Source organism: Coloeus monedula (assembly GCF_965178545.1).
Source record: "Coloeus monedula genome assembly, chromosome: 1".
In the NCBI taxonomy this organism is placed as follows: Eukaryota; Metazoa; Chordata; class Aves; order Passeriformes; family Corvidae; genus Coloeus; species Coloeus monedula.
In genome coordinates this window covers 15,118,969-15,139,548 of record NC_138781.1, presented here as the reverse complement: position 1 = coordinate 15,139,548, position 20,580 = coordinate 15,118,969, and the positions used below count along the sequence as shown (strand labels likewise).

The window sequence follows — 20,580 nt, the reverse complement described above, 5'->3', positions numbered from 1 at the left end:
TATAAGCTGAAACAAAGCCATGCTGTCCTTCTGAGTCATTCGCAATCACTGGATGGGTAAGGCTTCCTGCTTCCTGGGACACAGAAGTGGGGTCATGATTCTAACAATGGATGCTGGTAAGTCGCTTTTTATTAAATTTGTCTGGGGTTTTTTTTCTGGGAAGTCTCTCCTTCCCCTCCCCTCCCTAGCTGAAAGGAAGATATCTGTAAACTGGGAAGCTGAATTGTTAAATAAGAGAATGCTTAATCCAGACTTTGCACGCTGTGTGCACTTCACTGTGTGTTACCCTGGTGTTATTTCATTGAAGCACATATCCTCTCCTGCAAAACAAGACCTTGGTATCAAAAGAGTGTCTCTTAATTTGTGCTTCTGTCTTCACTGGGACAGAACCTGTGGCTTGAGAAGTACATGATGTCTCACTCTTTTTGATGATAGAGCTGATAGTGTCTGGAAGACACCTTCTTGATCTTAGACTTGTTGTAAAGGGATAGTGGTTAACTAATGTGTTGTCTGTGGCTTCCTCTACTCTGTGTTTACAGAAATTTTGTATTGGGGAGGAAGAGGAAGAAAGTGCTGCATTTCTGTGGTATGCAGCTCTGCTTTATGTGCTTATAGTCACAGAAGCCTGTGTTCCATGAAAAAGCACATGCAGGATTTTTTTGTTTGTTTGTTTTAGGTACAAACTTGAAATCTTCAACATTTCAACAGTTTCTCGCGTGATATGGAAAATGAATGTAGAGTGGTTTCTATAAAAGAAACAAGCAATCCCTGTCTTGATTCTAGAGAGGGGGTGTGTTTCCATGTCATAACTTGCATCCTTCAAATTCCACAGTAATAAAAGACCTTGGATTTTAATGGTTATGGATAGGCCATAAAGCACCAGTGGTTGTGCTGTGGCAGAATGCTCTCGGCTGCTCTTTCTGTATACCAGCTGCAAGCATGCCTGCTGCATTTTTAAGAGCTCTGTTGAACTTCTGTCAGCAGTTGGTCCAGCTACTTTTTTTTTCACCACAATGCAAAAGCATAATATGACATGTTCTACAAGCTCTATTCAAAGTGATAAACTTTCTCAGGCAGATCTTGCTGGTCTGTTTTATCTGCTTGTCACATGCTGAGTTTACTCCATGCTAATGAAAAGCTCACTGTCCCCCATGTATCTGAATTGATTCAGTTGGGCATTTGTTAGGTCCTAAAGAGAAAACTGTCTGTACCTTCTTATAGCTCTTTGAGTTTACTGAGACTTCCAGAAGGTGATCCACCTGGGTTCTTCCTGCACAATTTAGTGGAGATAGCAAACAAGTTCATTTCACCCACCCACACTAAATTGAGGTTGTTTGTTATTGTCTTTGTAGGGAGCTAATGACTCTTTTTGTGTTCAAGGTATGTTACATGCTTTGCAAATCAGTTAAAACCGAGGCTCTTTAACTGAGATGATAAAATTTAACACAAGTGCGAAGATGAGTAAGATGGTGTGTGGCTAACAAAGTAGAAAATGATGATTTTTATATTTTGGCCCTTCCATTAGAGTAGCTTCTAGAGGCCCTTAAAGCAGTTTGCATCCAGGAATTGGCAAACCTCTTCTACCCTTGCTTGAATAAGAAGGATTGATGCCTAGATGTAGATGTCCTGCCCAGTATTTTAGGAGGATGCCCTGGGAATGTTCAGAATTTACGTGCTTGTAGGGGACAGAGATACAGACTTTGCCCACAAGACACTTCTTCCCCTTGGAAGTACCAGAGTTCATGTATTGCACTGGAGTAATTGATGTTTTAGGATGTGATATTTTGGAAAGACTGGTGGGATGTTAATAACATATGGTTGAAAAAATACCTTTTATTTGCATATACTTACATACTTGCCTTGTGCACTGTTTCTTTGCACTGTGAGGTGAACCATGAAGACAGTGCTACTCACCTGTGTTTCATTGGATCCAAACCTGATTTTGGTTTTTTCAGAACAGTGTCACTGCACTGGTTTCTCGCTAATTACTATGCTCTTGTAGTCCTAGTGGTAATTTTCAGTTATACCAACTTATATGGTTAGTAAACATATATTTTGAAAGCTTTTAATTCTGCAAGAATTCTTAAATTATAGTTCTCAACTTCTTTGTGGGAAAATGGTTCTAACTACCTGAAAGGAAACATTGTAATTCAAGGATTTATAACAGGGTATTCTAGTACTTCTCAAGTGTATTTAGGTTACAGAAAAAATATGCAAGCAATTCAGTGCCTTTTGCCTTAATCTGGGACATGGATAGTGCTCCATGGAGTTTATCTGCTTAGTTTCACCCACCTTTTAAAGCTGTGCTGGCTGCTCTTGGAACTGTTTGCTTATTTCAAATTATGTGTTTGTATTGTAAGTCATGACTGATAACTTCCTTTTTTATGGGCATCAATTGCTTAAGCTGTTTTTTAAGAGAATAAAACTTGTCTTCCTTAAGGTAATTGTAAGAATACTTGTGCATTTGCTTCAAAATTTATTTAATGGGTTTGATTCTGCTGTGTTTGCCTTAGCAGCTTCTAATTTCTGGCAGGAGGACGACTAAAAATGTTTTGGATGGGGGGGGAATAAAAGGGAGAGCTGCAAGACAGAGTTGACTGTATAATTGGATTTGAAGCAGCTACAGGCTGGGACTGTTGCAACAGCTGATTTGATCCTTCTGAGTTTCAAGAGCTATTTATGGTAGATTAGCTGTATCAAAGCTCTACTGTTCCAACCATAAAAGGCTGGTCCTATGTGAAGTTGCCACACTGCATTTGGCTTAGTCCTCTGAGGTTGGAGAGCCTATAGCTTTTTATGTGGATAAATCCAGTGATGGATGGAAATACTAAAGGCAGATCAAGGAATAACACTGTTGAGGACTTCAGATGGCAGCGAACTCTTAAAAGGAGATTTTCACTAATAAATTTTTTGCTCTGATGTTTGGAATCAGCACTTGGATATAGCTCCTGCATATTTACTGCATTTGGTGAACGCATGCTTTTAGGAAAGCGCTGTTCTAAATTTATCTGACTTATCTGAATCATCTTGACTGCACATGTACTTGCCAGCCATGCATGTTGATATTTGGTAACTTTTGTGAAGTCACTTTTCTGTTTTCTGAGCGGGTGAGTGTTAGGTCCTTGGGAAAAGAATCTTAGCTGACGCGAGAAACTTCTTTAAAACAAGAATTATGAAGCACTTGGCCAAAGAGAGCTTCAGGCATTATCAGTAACTATTTTGAGAAGACTTTGACCCCTTTTGCTGCATCTGTACCTTCTTTTTGTCCTCTTTGTGTAAAGGCAGACAAGTGGATTTTTTACAGGATTCTGAAGTAAGTAGCACCTCACTCGGGGAGCTTGCACGCAGTTGCTCGAGCCAGTTGTTTGAGAATATTCACAGCATTGTCAGGTTGAAATGCAAGTGGGTTTATTCCAGCCTGTGCATGCCAGTCCTTCAGCCTTCCTTAAGGCATTTTGTGTTTTTATTCTCGTGGTTTTGCTTAGAAGATGAGTTCACTCTGCTATGAATGGAAAGTCCTGTCGCTGGTTGGTTTGTGCAATGTGTTTCTCTATTCTTTTTCAGTTTTATTATGTTAACCTTAGCCACAGTACTACAAATGGCTATAAGAACACTTCTATAATAACAAAACTTTTCAGTGGTAATTTTCTCTCATGTTTAAAAAGTTCTATAAATACATGTGAATACCGTGCTCTATTTTGAGACTTGGAGCATTCTGAAGAAAACTTCCTCCAACTTTCCATTCTCTTAGTTTTAAACGCTACCAGGACACTGCAGATAGAAGTTACTGGCACTGTTATACCTTCCTGTCCTGCAGCTCCTTGAGCCATTTGTTTGAGAAAATTTGCAGCATTGTCAGGTTGAAATGCGAGTGGATTTATTCCAGCCTGTTAAAGGGGGGGCGGAACATGAGGGACCGGGGGATTGGAAGGGGAGTTTCCTTGCTCCAAGGATATTTCAGGTGCTGTATTTTAATCACCAGAAACACAAGAATAGTGTCCTTGACAAAAAAATTTCTGCTTCTCAATTTCCCTTTCAGGAACCAGCAATTTAAGGCCACCTTCCATTTTATTTGGATTATAAAACTGTATTTCTCTGTCAAATGGATCTCGAATTTTTATTTATATATATATATATTTATATTATATATAAATATAATATATTTATAAATATATTATATTTAATATATATATTATATATATATAAACCTTTGTTTTAGCCCTGGGAATACCAGAAGACAGAACATGTCTGGAGCATTACGATTTTAAAACCACTTTGAGTTTAGGGATAGGAATATTGTATTGGAATAAAATCCCCTATATAGTGAATCTTTCTCACACAGACTTCATTAGATATATATTTAAATAATCACCTCTATCTACATATTTTATAGGAGATTGAATCCTTCTATCTGCAGAAGCAGTGAGGGTTAGGAAGAAACTGCCTGACCAATATACTCCTTCAGACAGCTTCTTAATTTTTGTATTGTTTAAAAGATGTGTGCTTCAGTCTGATACTGACTTCTAAATGTTTTTACATTGCTTACAATAAAATCAGTATTTTTAATAAGCATCCTTTTTTATATGATCTGATATTTTAAAAACCAAGTTGCTATAAATTGCTCCACCGTTTTAACGTGCCGGTTGTGTTCCTGTAAAGCTGTTAGAAGGTGTCAATGCCTTAAAGCCTTAAAACAGACCACAGAGACATCAGATATGGAACTTGGAAACCCCAGAGTGTGCAGAAGCTCTTAACTTGAATTTCAGACTCAAGTGCACTAATGGTGCAATGCAGGAAACTTTGATTAATGAAAAGTAACAATATCAGCTCCTCTTTGTTCAGCAGAGGTTTACACTTGTTAGAACAGGTAAATTTTCTCCCCCTCTCTATTTAAAAGTTAATTCTGCCTCTCCCATGTTGTTTTGTCTTGATTGTGTTGCTAAATGACAATTTTGGCAAAAATTTCCAGTAGGAAGGAGGATTTCAGATTTCTCTGAGCTTTATTCAGCAGGACTGTAGCTTTGCACTTGGCACTTCTTTGCTAAAATTTTGTATTTGCTAGCTTATATGGGACAAAAGTAGTGGGGATATGAAGCAGTTTTAATCTGTCTTTAAACTATGCCATGTTTACTTTTTATACAGAGTAGAAAGATCACACTATAAATGTACACAGAACTCCCCAAAACTATCTAGTACAGGAAAAGTAAAATGGTAGTGCACATTTCTCCTTCACAGTGAGCCCAGGTAGACACGGAGATGGTGGAGTTGAGCCATTGTGACCAAGACATTTAGATAGGTCAGAGGAGTCTTTTACCAGTTTTCTGTTTGGAAAGTATCTGTCTTACACATCATAACACAGCATGAGCTGAAGTTTCTCTTGTCTCTATGTTGATGAAGTGGTTTGAAAGCTGTATATAGTTTAGTACATTTGTTTATGCAAAAGGTGATTAAGAATGTGTGGAATTTGTGGTTTGTGGTTTTGGGGGTTTTTAAATGTACCATTGTCATTTTACTTTCTTAGAACATGTTCACAGGATCAGCTCTTGTCCAAGAAACCATTAATATAATGAACAGAGGAGAAAATTGCACAAGCTTATTTAGTTTAAATTGCCATTGTCTGAGTTCATGTTTGTTCCCCAATGTGTTGGCTGTTGTGGATGGAAATTCCACTGTAATTTTCAGAAAGCACAAGCTGTGGAATAGTTTGCAGTAACAGGCTGGCTGAGATTATTCACTTTGCAGAGGTCTTGCAGTCTGCAGTGTTTTTCTTGATGAATGCAAAAGCTTCTGTCTTCTGTTTCTCCATGGAGAAGTCTCCATTTGACTCCTGGAGGGGAACAGTGAGCCTGCAAAGGAATTAGCATGCACAATGATCTCACCTTATTAATTCCCTGGGTTTTCTATATTCCCAACCAGACACTTTAGAGTTAATAGACACATTGGAAGGTTGTGATTTTTAATGAGCAAAACATGTCCTACTTGGAGTCTGCCTTAAGCAGATAAGAATGCATTGGGTAATTGGTGATAAAAATGCTTCTGATGTCACTGATTCACATGGTGGTGTGTTGATGGGAGTCTTTCAGCAGAGAGAGTGCAGCAATTATGCATTAACTCTTTGCTGATTTATTTGGATTTAGTTGATGGAATGGTCTCTCTTTGCTCTAATGATGCCAGTTTTCGGAGTTTTAAAAAAAAATCTGTAAAGTCAATTTTCAAAGACCCAGATTAAAATCATTTGGCTTTCCAGGCATGTCTCTCTTCATGTATACAAAGAAAATCATCACGAGGAACCTGGATATCAAGCATCCTGTGTAATAATATTTAAGACCAGATATATTTCTAAAGCAACTTGAGCCTCCATCAGACCATTATGAAGGAAGTGTGCAATTTCCTGAAAGAACTGAGCTGTCTGACACCAAAAAATGCCATGCTGTTACCAGTGTCTGTTACAAAGGGTCTGCATTGAGGTGTTAGTCCAGAGACTGTGTGCCAAAGTAGTGTGAGAAGTAAATAATGTTCCTGTGGAGTTAATGATTGCCAAATGTGCTCCTTGTGGCTTATACCTGTAAAAGTCTTGGCAGTCAGCAAAGATGTGCAGGATTTCATTCTTGCTCTGTTATCTCAGCCTTAGTTTTAGACAAAATTACTGTCTATTCCCTAAAATATAACAAAGGTAGCACTGTCTCCTATCAGCTCTCTGTGGAAGGAGGAAGGAGTGTGGATTAATGTTTCAAAACAGTTGCACTGAACGATCTAGAGAATATGCAAGTCATATGTGCTTCACATGTGACTATTTCAATCTTGCCCTTTCTGACAAGAAGCCCAGTTAAGCCTCAGAGACAGCTAGAATAACTCTGTAACTCTTAGAAAATAATTGCCCCAACTGTTTATATTAGAGTGAAAAATGGACAGTATTTCAATGTCATTTTCCATTAAGTGGCAACTGGCCCTGAAAGCAAGGTGAAATCCTACTGAAAGCAGCATTTCAGGCAGCTGTTGGCATTCCAGCAGTGTCTAGGGTTTGGTAAGGCTGCCCCTGTAGCCACGAGTTAGGTCTGGGAGTTGAGACCTGGGTTCACTTGGCTTTGGTGTCAGTCATTGTAACACCTGCCTGTCTTCAGTTCCAATAAAAAAAACAAAAGCCAGATGTTTTAACACAGGCAGCTGGAGCTGAACAACCAACACAGTTGTCGCTCCAGCAGCACTGGATTTCACTTTTTTACCTCATCTGTGTGAAGAGAAGTAGCTATTTTTTGCAGTGAGTAAAGCTAACCTTGAATTATATATTTCTTATTGTAGTCAAACATCCAGAGCATATAATTCATTTGAAAAGCAGACTCAAGGCTTTAGTGTTGGTATTTCTAAGGAACTTGAAGCTGAGGCAAATAAAGCTTACTGCATGCCCTAGAGTTAGTTTTTACTAACCTGTTTCAAACAAAAAACATATGCTAACTCCCTGAGTTGCACTCAGCAAAAGATGTGTGACCTGTACACAGTTGTACACTTTGAAAATACAGCTCAGCCTCCATCCTTTCATTCTGACTGGATAGTAAGGGTTGGTTTGGCAAGTAAGGAAACTTTGCATTTATAGATGGAGGTTGAGTTTTAGAATGGGGAACTTCATTTCATACCTCTAAATTAACTCGGGTCTTTAAAGGCTGCATTACAGATTTAAATACCAAATTATCAGGTTGAAGTTTCCCATCTTTTTTTATTTCCATTCCTTAAACTATACTTTTAAAAATAGCACAGAATATGTTTTGGTTATAGAGCTCTGTATACTAAAATACTCTGTTCATCAGTACACAGATATGTAAAGGTATGCTACAAATGTAATTGTGACAGATGTACTTTCAGCATTGTCAAAATGCATTGGCAGTTTATATGTGGAATTATTGGAAACTGTAGCTCTGCAAAAAATCAACATTGCACTTTCAGTCAACCAACTACTGAGAATGAACAAAACCATTGGAAGTTTTCTTGTGGTCAATTCTGTTTACATAGCAATCATCTAGAATTGTGTTTCAACTGACTAGAGTGGTTTTGTACCCAAAACATTAGTCAATCAGAACACTTGTGGAAGAAACATCTGTTTGCAAAAATTGTATTTGATGTGTGGACAAATTTGATTTTTTTTTTCCCCTTGTTGACATTTCTAGAAAGGATAAGGGTCTTTTGGCTTATTCAGAGCAATAAGGACTAACTGAACTAACCATGTGTGCTGACAAAGGTAAATTTTATGAAATACCATGTAAATCTACCCTTGATATCTCTCAGGGATTTTGGAGGAGTGGGGGACCAGGCAGATAGATATGTGTGTGTACACGTGTCTGTAAAGGGCAAGCACACTTACACAAACGTGTTGCTGCTGCCTTGAGCAGCTGCAAGTCGTGCAGTGAAGGGCCAGGCAGGCTCAGGACTGGAGTGCAGGAATCTGTACCAAGCCTTCGTGAGGGTTCCTGATTGCTGTGTGTATCTGAGGAGTGACCTGTCCAGATGGAGATCTTGCAGAGGTAGGAATGGCATGGTTAAGTTGTAGAAAACCTGGCTAGGTTAAGTTCTTTGAAAAAGTAGCAAAGAATTGGTTGTCTTGAAGTACATCAGAGCTCAAAAGGACAGATTTGATGATTGATGATTGCATGCTCATTTACAGCATAGTGTGCCAGATAAGAGATAGGTATTCGGATCAGAGGAACTCTGAAAGGAGCTAAAAGGGTTGTGAATTTTAAAAAAAAGCTCCTTTATATGCAAAAGTTTGGCATTTCTCTTCCTATCAGAGGCTGAAACCTTTGCTGTTCAGTTATTAGATGAAGTCACAACCCTTTATGTGCAAGAGCTATGTTTAGGTGGGCAAAGAAAAATGATCCATCCTGGCACTTACTCAGAGTGAGTCATAGAGGCTTAGATTTTCTGGTGTTAATCGTGTTTCTGGCTATCTGGACTGTGTATCTGCTGGCCATAAGAATTTGTAGGGGTTAAGTCAAAGGCAAAAACATCGTATTGACACTTCTGTCCAACATTTTGTTCTCTGAGACAGTAATGTATTCCAGACATATTAGTTAGGATTTCTAGCAATTATTAATTGCAGAAAAAACCCATAAAATCGTTGATGAGCCTCTGTGTTCTTCATAGCTGCCCTTCTTTAAACAAGAGAGGCCAAGAGCAGCCTTGTTATTCATTTGCTTGTAGACTGGTGCTTAGGGCTGTCTTGGAGTGGATTCAGGCTTCGGGCGGGTAAGTTTCAAAATAAGATCTCATTTTTTTGTTAATGCATAGAGAATTGGATACTGTCTGGTGAGGCTAGTCCCATCCTTTCTGACTATTGTCAGGAATGATGGTTGCTGTCCTCCTATGTTAGACACTCCAGCACACCTACTGGATCGTGTTCCTGCAGATGTTTAAGTCCAGGGTTACCAGTCTTGTTCTTCTGACTACTTTAGGCAGCTGATGGTTTGGATTGGCAGATAGGAATAGTGGAAATGGCAGCCTTGCTTGTAAAATACCAGTTTAGGAATCCTTCCCACTTGCCTTTCCATTCCCAGTTTGTTCCAGAACCACTCTCTCCAGTAGCATCAGTTGGCTACATGGCCACACACATCAGGGAACTGCTCTGTCAGAAGTTTTTTCCACTTCCTCTCAAGCCCTGTGGGTTGCCCAGACCTGCTCACCATGGCTATGTCAGCATGGGTGCTGAATTAGCAGCAGAGGAAGAGTCAGGGTTTGAAAAGAGGTGTTCAGTGTGGGAGTGAGAGTGTAGAACAAGTGAGTAGGGAACACTGTGTTTGCTCAGGTTAGATGGCAAGAGAAGACACAGAAACTGGCAGGCCTGTGAGCTCTGTGAAGTTCCTCAGTGCTTTGCTTTCACCTCATCAGCTGGGATGTCAACATTTAAATGTTTGTGACTCAAGGTCTATCATACTCGTGATAGCCTCAGTTTGCTTGATTTAGAGACTTAAGCAAATGATGGTAAGATAGGTAGGAAAATGTGCTGTGCTAGTGTTGGGCTAATATTCTTATGCAAAAGAGAATTTCTTTTTTTTTTAAAGACACTCTATTGATTCTTGGACCACGTCTACTGCTGTGTTTTCTAGTCCAGTGTTAAAACTGCCCATGATCTACTTGCCTCTGTGTCACGGGGTCTCAAGTCTGAACAGTTGTCTTCTTTAAGTTAGTTAGTTCTGCACCTTTCTTTTGATATATAAGTAAACTCTTGTCTTGAATGACCAAAGCTCATATACTGCCTGTACTGGGTTGTTTAGACTTGGGTAAAAACAGGTATAAGTAAAATTTGGGTATCATTTTGAAGTGCAGCTATGAAAGAATTATATTTGATATCACAGGAACTTTACAGCTTGAAGCCAGCACAGAAGTAGCACATTTCTAGTGAAATATTAAATTGACTAATATTTCTGATTTAAACCTAGAGGCCAGTAATTGAGTAGAATTTTGTGAGTGACTTCCAGTGCCTGTGAGAGACTGAATGCATACCATGAAATGTCATGACAGCACAACTCCATGGAAGTTAATTGTCAGGGAAAAAGTGACTCCACACGTAATCCTCTCAGCAAATGCTTCAGATAAATCAAGAACTACTAGGCTAGCTTTCCTGTACTTCCTGGTGTCATGAGCAGCCTTCCACAGCAGCCACTTGCTCCTTGTGCAAGACTTTGGAGAGACAGAGAGGAGAGAAGCACGAACTGAGAGAGATCAAGGATTAGGGACCAGGCTTTGAGATGGAAGGGTAGAGATATCTTCAAGGGAAGCACTTTAAGAATCATAGAATAAGATGAGTTGGAAGGGACCTGCTAGGATCATAGAGCCCAACTTCTGGCCCTGCACAGCACCATCCCCAGGAGTCAGAAGAGGAGCTCTCTCATGTTTTTGTTTCTACTGTCTTGATTGGATAAATGAGCTAGTTTAAACAGGATCTTCAGACACCTCTGCTGGAGCAGACAGGGTTGATATGCTGGGATAATAGTCTAAGATTTAATCTAAGTATTGCATCATGGGATTACACCCTAGGAGGAATAAATTACTCGTTCTCAACATCACTTACGTGACCTGTACCCTGACAATGCCTCCTGCGCTACCTGGGGGTATTTTACTCCTTATTCATATCTTTGACTCAGTCTGTGAAACAACAACCTGCTGCTCAACTTCAGAGTCTAATGAACGGTCTGACTTGAAATGAGCTTCAGGCTGATTAACACTTCTGAATTGCTTCTCTCTTGTGACGTGTAACAATTAGTTGAATTACCATGAAGTCTTCAGGTGTCTGTGTTGCTTCCACAAGCACAGATTTTTGTGTTAAGCACTTTCACTGTTAGCAGGGGAGCAAAGCACAAGTGTGGCCCTTGCACATTCCTAAACTGGTGGGCAAATCCTAACCATGAAAGCCGATGGAGCTGAGATGTGCCCTTCTGCCTGCAAAAGGATGCCTTACTGCATCTCCTGCTGGGCAGACATGTGTGGATCTTCCTCCACAGAGGAGTAATTTTGTCAGTTCACTGGAGGTTAAGTGTATTCAGTAGAGTTCAGTAAAAAACAATGTAGTTGGTGGTACTGTTCCCATGGCCATCAAGCTGTACTCCCTGTGGGTGGTCCAGCAAGGCAGACAGGCTCAAAATGTTTGGAAATATTTACATAATTCAGGACCCTGAAGCTGGCCAACATGGCTATATATCCTACAAGAGTATTGGGTGCCAAAAAAAATTGGGCATTCAGCTTTATCCAGCCTATCATGTTTTTCTTTGTAGCTAAGTCTTTCTTAAAACCACCTGCCAAGTGTTGTAGCTGTTTAGCTTTAAGGGTTGACAGCTACCCAAACCTGGTTTTGTTGCAGGCTAGAGATTTAACTGGCAAGCCACTAAAAATAAATAAGTAAAGGGGGTTGATGGTGGTGGTAGAGTTTTGCAGGCCAGACTCAGTTTGGATTTTTTTCACCTACTTTTGGAGCTCTTAGCAAAGCAACAGTCAAGCTTTTGGCTCAGAGGTTCTTGAAGTAAATTATTTTAAACTTCTGTAGCTTTCTAAAATAATCATAATAATTAAAAAAAAAAACCAAAAAACATTGTGCTTCCAAAGGAGATCCCATACAAGTGAAATGTTCCCCTTCCCCCTCTACCACAAAGGATCTCTCCCAGTTAGGACAAACAGGGAGCTTGTGACTTTGACAATAGGTCTTTGTGCTCTGAAAATACAGCATAAATTATTCCCTCCCCAAAGAAGGCTAGGAAACTAACAAACAAGTCCAAATAAGCTGTTTTCTCTACAGAAGCAAAGCAGAAATAGTGTAATTTAGCCGCAGTGATGTGTGTTTGCTGTACCCTGACCAGTGTCCAGGACTGCCTGTAATGCAGAGAGCCCCCAGGCTCTGGTAAGAATTTACAATAGTCTTCCCAAACACCAGTGACTGTGACCTGGGAGCCAGAGGAAGCATCAGGTGAAAAATTGCAAGTGATGATGTTCTATAAAGCCATTTTATTTATGGCACTTCGGACTCTCTGGATTGGCCCATAGGCCATCGTATCGGTCACAGTTTTAGCCTTTCCCTTTTTAAAGTAGGATCATGATTACATCCTTCAGGACTTCTGACCTATTTTCTTCACTGTTTCAGTTGCTGATCTCTAATTTCTCCTCCCTTTCCCTTCAAGGATTGTGTCTTTTTTATTACTTGTTATTTTTCGTTTACATTTGTCTATTTTTTCCTGCTGAGTAGTCTACAAGTTCACTATGGAGATGCCTTTAAATATTGCATTTGCCAAATGGTACTGTTGGAAATTACTCTTCCAAATAGAGAGCTTTTCATTGTTCTGTAAATATTTGGAGCAGAAACAGAAACCAGAAGCCTGGAATGCTCATTTATGACAGATCAAACCTCTTACCTTGTTTGTTCTGAAGCAGTGGTGCTGAGGGGAAAATCACATAATTGCATAAATTGTTGTAAGGCTTGACAATAACTCCAGAAAGTCCTAATTAAATTTGTTTTGCCAGGAAGTAACAAAAGTAGTTCTGAGCTTTGCTGAGCTGCCTCTTTGCTGACAAAGGAGAAACATAGCTAAGGAATACATAGAAGAAATGACACTATTTGGCTTTCTAGTTTTGTTTTACAGTTTGCATGATTATTAGGAGGAAGCTTCTGGCTTAATACACACCTGGTTTAATGCATTAAATGTAGCATTGAACTTCACATTCCTTACACGCTGTGCTCCAAATATTTGTTGCCATAGTCAGATTCGTAAGAGCTTCTGATCTACCTGCACTATGAACTTTTATTGAGCTCTCCTTTTAAAACTGGAGATGCTTCACATCTGGGGATGGTTGGGTCATGTGTCTGTAACATACAGTAATGTCCAAGCCAGTGGCCTAAAACTTCAGCACTGTCACAATTTGGAAAACCCAGAAAGCTGTCAAACAAATTATCCATTTGGATACAGGAGAACTGTTTATGCCTCTTGGTAATGGACCAAAGTGTCACAAACTCTCTTTAGCTGTTGCAGTGTGCCAGCTCCATCTGACTTGTAGCACTTGCTGAAACAAGCTAACTGTGGGGAATAATTGCCTGTACACATCTGATAAACTCTGTGGTTTGGGTGACTGTTCTCTTGCATAGGAGCAGCCTTTGAAGGGCTGGTTGTCGTGTGCTTGGCTTGTAATTGCAGTGGCATGTAGGAGGAGAGAAACAGGAGGAGATAAGGGAGAAACAGTTTTTATAGCCTCGAACCAATGAGGCCTGCAGAGAAGCACCACGTCCACCGGAGGGATTAATAGGCACCCTTAGCAGCAGCACTCGGTGCCTGCTGTGCCACTTCATCTCTATGAAACGACCCAGATGGTTGGACCAACTGCAGGCTTGGTGCACTTTCTGACTTGTAATAAATATGCTAAGGAAGAAGCAGACATAATAGAACCTCTTTGAGCACTGACATGCCATTGGGTTTTCATAAATCCCTGGAAGTGTAATGCTCGCAAATGAATATTCATAAACCAGGCTATTAAAATTTTAAGAGAACCTTGAGGGGATGATGATGTCAGATTCCAGAGTTAATTATAGAGGTGGTAAAATTCTTGGCTGACTAGGCTGAACATACTCTCACAATAGTTTTAACACAATACAACAATCGGAAGGAGCCACAGCGTTGGATGTAGGTTCTCAATCTCTTAATATATTCCCAGAACTCAAAGTCTAGCAGTGCAGGGAAGAGGAAGTATTTACATCCAGCTACTGTGGAAATAAATCAGCTTCTAGTAGTTGAGTTGCTTTCATGTCTTTTGAGCTTATTTTTGTCACTGAATTGATTACAGTTTCTGGCTCAGAAACTTGTTCACTTGTCATAAAGTGGCTGGGCTGCCCTGCTGTGGTGGCTCTCTTGAAAATTGCCAATTGTTATATAGAATCTGTATTGTTCACTAGCCTTATTACAGGGAATACTGATGCTTCACTAACTTTACTTACTCAAGGTACCAATCAGTTGCTATTGCATTTTTTGACAGTATTGATTAAACTTAGGAGAAATGCCAGTGCCAATCCCCCATATTTATTAGCTCACTTGGTTAGAGCATGGTGCTAATAACCATGGTTGTGGGTTCATACCCCGTATGGACCATTCACTTTAGAGTTGGACTCAATGGTCCTTGTGGGTCCCTTCCAACTCAGAATATTCTGTGATTCTTCCTATGGCACTGTAGTAGTGCAATGGACAAAACTACTGAACATGATTATAGCTACCCTGGAATCAGGTGGTTAAAGTTCTAAATTGTAGGGTCTTACTGAAATTAATGTTACTGTTCCACTTCTTATACTATTTCCTTTCTTAAATAGAAAGGGTGAAAAGGAAGAACACATTACTGTGTTTCTCGACTCAAAATTTGTACCACAGGACCCTTTTAGTAGCACAATCTGTAGAAGGAAGAAAAAGAAAATAATTTTTGGAAATTTTTTTTAGGTGTTGTATAAAATTAAAATCTAAACCAAACTAGTTAATTTGGTTTGGTCAAGAAACAGCTGAAAAAAAACACTGTAAATATAGATGAAACAGTTCTTAAATCCCAGCAAAAGGCCTGAAAACAACTGTGAATCTCGAAACATGTTAAATAGATTCTTAAGGTTTAGGATGATTTAGAAAATCATTCCCACTTGCTTTGAAATTGAAATATTTCTTCTTAAGAGGCAACTCTTCAGCAGTCAGTAAATCTAATAGAAATGCTTTGTGACCATGAATATGCAAAAAGTCTTAAATTTTGAAATACACTTTATCAGAAATAATACTTACAAGAGCTCTCATCAGTTCTGAGAGTGCAAAAGGAAATTGGTAATGTTTAGAGAGATGCAATTTTGAGAGAAGGAAAATCCTTTATTAACCTCAGCTTTCAGCAGCCCTTGTTCTAGGGTGACTAAAGAGGCAGTGTCTGCTTTTGGGTGTAAAACACAGGCTGCCTTTTTGACAGAGACCTTCAGAGTCGTCTGAAAGGAAAGCATATTTATCACTTGCCTAATCCTGCAGTTTGCATGATTAAGTAAGCGTGAGTTCTTCCACACTGCTGAGTCTTGAGCCCTTTTCCTGCAAGAGGGACTTGTGCCACAGAAACTTTTTCCTGCCCACCTTCTTCCTGCTTACTAAAGATGCTTTAACAATGTGGTCTCTATAAATGAGATGAGGTGGAAAAATAAAAATATACATCTCCAAGATGTATGTCATGCTGGAAAACAAAGTTCAAGGCTGTTGTGGACAAGAGGCTTTTGAATGTCACATGCAGGTAGCCAAAGTTGTGCTGATTGCATCCGTGCAGGAGACAGCAAAAGTTACTTGCCACAGAGGAAGAACTGAACAGATGCCAACCCTTCCTCACAAATCTGTCCATTGGAAAGAAAAACCTTGTTAGTTGAAAATCTAGGCTTTTCCTTAGCAAAATAATGTAAGTATTTCCCCTTCTTTCTCATATTGAGGATGGATACAAGTGGCTCCTATCATAGAAGCCAGGTGTTTCTGTGAACACTGTGGTGTTCTTCCAGCCCTTCTAGAAGGGTTGAAAGTGAGAGACGGGCCAAGTGGTGGTGGTCCACCCAGCACCAGTGCTAGGATCAGCAGTGAAGTGGGTATTTTTTCCTCAGTTCAACAGCACTGAGCCAACTTCAGGAGTGTAGAGAATACAGCAAGCTAAAGATTGTGCAGAATGTGAACTTTAACTTCTGGAACAAAAAGGTTTTTTTTCTGAAGAGGATGAAAGTACCTTTAAATAGATACCTCCTCTTTCTGATTTGCTTTCATGCCTTTTTCTGTGGTTCCTATATCTGACCTTGGCAATACTAGAGAGGAAGAAGGTAGGGAAGAAAACCTGAATGGAGCTCAATGGAGTCTCTTTTTCCAAAAAAAAAAAAAAAAAAAAAAAAAGAAGAAAAAAAAGAAAAATTTATGAAGATGTGTCAGCTTTTCTAGCTGAGAGTGTTTCTTGGTGTGAGAGAAGCAGGGTGGAGAAAGAAAATGCAAGCAGATCCTGATCTTTTGCTTGATGTCAGGTTATTGCTTCAAATTCTTAGGGTCTGCTCTTCTCACTTGGTCTCCTCTGCTGCTAATGTTCCCGAGGCCCCTGGGAGATACGAGTATCAGGAAGATGACTGGCCTCAAGTTTTACTTCCATTTATTTTTGTCAAAGTGGTCAGCGGCTGTGTAAAAATAGTCTCTTCTCCCTGTCTATGGGAAGAAGGGGGATGTGATCTCAAGGAGCCATCTTGCAGGTATTGCCAGGAACAGCCGAGCACAAACGCCAGCATGGGAGCTGCCCCGAATTCCTGTGTTTTGGTACATTGATGGCATGCAGTTTGAACTTTACATGGAGCCGTTTCTCAGCACTTCAGCGAGCTCCTGTCCCCCTCCCATTCATGGCCAGTGCTGCCTGTGCCTTGCACATGACTCTCCCCTCTGATCTGGAGCTGGTTCTTGTGCTGCAGAGCAGGTACATGGCACTCCTGAAGACAGCACTGTGCTACAGGCAATACGTGTCCAAGGAGTGTAGCTGTGTGAGCCTCAAGCTTTGCAGGATTTATATGGAGCTCTGGTCCTCGCCTCTTTCCGTTAATGATTAATAAGCAATTACAGAGGGGGTTTTTGTTTGCTTGCTTTGTCAAACCGTAAACTCCACGCTTGGTTTTTTTTGTCAAGGAGCATATGGCTGTATTGATTGTGCAGAGCTGCCACTCATTTTGCCAAGTTGTTGTTAGCTTGCATATGGCCAGGCAGCATCTATGAAAAAGCCCTGCCCTGCCTGCTCTCGCATTGTTTCCAAATAAAGGCATGTCTGAAACGGGAGTTAAGCCTCCAACTGCCGGCCCTTAAAGAAAGGACCTTTTACCCATGGATTGAAATTAGGTGATTTATCTGCAACAAACTGCTCCTTCCCCATCCCCTTCTCTTTCTCAAATTAGGCGAAAAAGTTGCTTTAAAATTTAAATCACACAAACTGCATGTTTTACACTCATGGTCTCTGGCAGGCAGTTTGGGAGCCTAACCATCAGGCCTTGAGTCACCCCAAACTTATTAAAATGTCCAGTCTATATATTTTATTATACATTTAGAGCAGGTTAAACAGAAAATATTCCTGTTCATGGCAACCATTTAAGAGTGATCCTTTCCTTGCATATAAGCCCTCACCTGTGTGATGAGTGGGGAAGGTGAATTATTACTACCTGTAAGGCAAGGTAGTAGTTTGGGTGACTTTGGTTTTTTATTCTTTCTTAATCCAGCAGTACTCTTTATCATAGTTTAATACAAGTTTGAAGTGGCATAATAGTGTTTAGCTATGTATGATCTAAGCTAACAGGAGGTTGTTAGGAAGAGGTAATTTATTAGACCAGCTGGTATGGGGGGAAAAAATGAGCCAAGCTTGCAGGCACACCAGCACTTCATCAGGTCTGAAATAGAAGCAGCAGATTTCAAGGTTAAACAGAAGTTATGAAAAACTTCTCTGTTTAATCAGACCTGCATTGAACTGCCAAAGATGAGCTTTCTGGTATGATATTCCTTCAGTGGAGGGGGGAGAGTGAGAAGATGATTGTTACACTGTACAAAGAGATAAGGACTTTGCAACCTGTTAAACAGGGGGAGGCTATAAAAGCTGTACCTGATGAGCTCATGACCATTCTCAGTATCTTGGGGATAGGAAATTTTAGTTCTTTGTCCTGTCTTTGTAAGGTTTTGGTTTTGTAGGATATTTGAGAAACATGATTGCCACATCAGTCATTTGTAGACAAATAGTTGGTTTTATCTAAAGGAACTTACCAGACAAATTCAGTTTCAGACATTCTTTGTGTCAACTGGTTGCCATCCTTAGCCTACACTGCTACCTTAAGAAGTTACTTAACACCCAGTTCATATTTGTAAAGATAATGGCAGAAAGAAAAAAACCAAACCACTAAACCTCTTTGTTTATTGGGTTTTTTTCTAAGCACAAAGTATTTACTTCTAAAATCTGATCAAATCTGTTCTAACATGAAGCCCTGAATGCTAGTGGGCTTTTTAAAAATCTATTCTTTTCCTCAAGCAGAAGCCAAATTCAGAGCTAAAATGTTAAAAAAAAAAAAAAGGTTTCGAGGCTTTGTACAATAACAGATGCTTTACTTGTGCCGCTATCACAGTTGGCAATGTGCTGTTTCTAAGATTTGAGTTAGGTTGTGTTATCAATGTGGTTTCAGTACAGATCTGATGATGTACTCACTGTCAATATGTATCGGACTGTACACTGTGGAGAGCAGAGGAGAACTATCTGGTAGTCTCTAGAAAAAGCTTTTCAATGTTTTTCTGTAGTGCTATATCCTAAATTGATAAATATTGTAGTTAAATCAGTGTCAGATTAAATGTGTTAAAGTAGAAGTCACAATCTTTTCGCTTGCTCATCTGACTTCTTAGTTGTTTGATGGGCTCTCTGTACAAATGCCCTCTAAATTAACCTCTGTGTGTATTTTAAAGTTATAGTATCTGCCTTTATCATGCAAGACTGACTTTCAGTATCAGTTATAATGGTCAAAACAATTGATGCTGTTGGAGTGGTGTCAGGAGTCCCAGGAAGCTGCCAGTTCATTTTTCTGAGTCCCACTGCTGTATGTTAGGAGGGCAGAGCTGTTTACTCAGCTGTGTCCTGTTAGTGTGGCAGGGGCTGGATAGGTAACCCTGGAATTTAACCTAAGCCCTGGGTAGGTGGAGGAGGTCAGAGAAGCTTCATTTAATTCAGATAAATTACTTGCCAGGAAGGGGTGTAGCTGTGCTAGCATTTGTCTTTCTCTGCCAGAAGACAGCTTCCTCCAACCTGCTGAACCAACAATTTGAAAAATGTTGTCAGATATTGGGAGCAGTTACACAGCAAGTGGGATATACTGAGGGAGAGATTGCAGCATCTTCTATGATCCTTGATGTTGTAGGGTATGGCATAAAGTATGTTAAAATATACCTTTCATGGGGTGATTGTGTCACATGGAACTAAGGTTTTTGTGGTTTGCTCTCAAATTTGTCAAGAATTTACCTGTAATTAGTTGTGAATGCCCTCCCTCACTACCACTGTAGCAGTATTCCCACTTTAGTAACCTGTCTAATGACTCTCAAAAATATCCTGAAAACCTAAGACGGACACCAGATCACCCTAAGACTGGTCTTGAGGGATTGGTGGTATTGAGTATGGCCTCTCTGTAGCAAGTTCACAGGGAAGGTAATATCAGAAGCGAAAACTAATATATTGTTTTAATACTTGACCAAAAAGGAGTAGCAGTATTAGACTGATATGTGGTGTGGAACAAGTTACCCAAAAACTGTAATCTACTGGAGCTTAATGGAGTGTGATGGCTCAGTTCTAACAGATACGGGCTTTGTAGATTGGCTGCACATTGTGTAAGTAGCTTTTATTTATGGCAGAGGTAGCCAGCATGCTCCATAAAGTTGAAATGAGTATTTCTAGGACTCCATTCTGATTAATTAATACAACAGTGCTTGGAAAGAGAGAGAAATAGCTGGCATAACACTTGATGGGATTAAAAATGGGAAGGGGAAAAAAGTTAATTGAAGAAATTTCAGTAGATGGAAATGGGTTAACTATATATTCTTCTAATACAATTGAACCCCAAATCTGTTTGAGATCTTCTTTTCCAACCCCTATCTCTTCATAAGTGTAAGTGAAGGAAGCAAAAGGCCTGTGACAGTCTCCAAATTTAAAAACTGAAAAATTCTGTATGAAGCCCACACTTGTTTATTTTTGACACAATAGAGAATATTAAAGAGGAAAAAAGAGCCAGTGAACAGAAGCATTTAAGCCCTGTAGATAAGGAAATAGAAATAAAATGTTAGTTTTATTTTTGTGTAGTGAGGGATAAATTTGTTACAGTATTTAACAATCTTTGCTATTGGGTGTTCCTGTTAAGGTATTTTCCACAAAGTAGTGATCGTGGAACACCCTCAGAGGTTTGCTTCACCCATTCGAAAAAGAAACACAACTAACAGTATGACTTCCACAGAAAAAACTTTTGAAACAAAACACGAGAGCGGTCCACACTAAATGTAGGTTTCTGGCATTCCTGGAGCTGATTCACCTTGGCATCCT

At 39.7% G+C, this 20,580-nt stretch overlaps 1 protein-coding gene across 9 annotated transcripts in view; it reads left to right on the top strand.

The window, feature by feature from the left end:
* The window catches only part of SVIL (supervillin), a 134,393-nt gene that overhangs the window by 33,560 nt on the left and 80,253 nt on the right, over positions 1–20,580 (top strand). For 8 of the 9 annotated variants that reach the window (XM_082279383.1, XM_082279381.1, XM_082279377.1 and 5 more), the window contains exon 1: positions 2,765–3,313. The exons of the other annotated variant lie outside the window; for it this stretch is intronic. The gene's annotated coding sequence lies outside the window, so the exon portion shown is untranslated. Of the gene's footprint in view, positions 1–2,764; positions 3,314–20,580 lie in introns of those variants that run through there. 9 annotated transcript variants of the gene reach the window in all.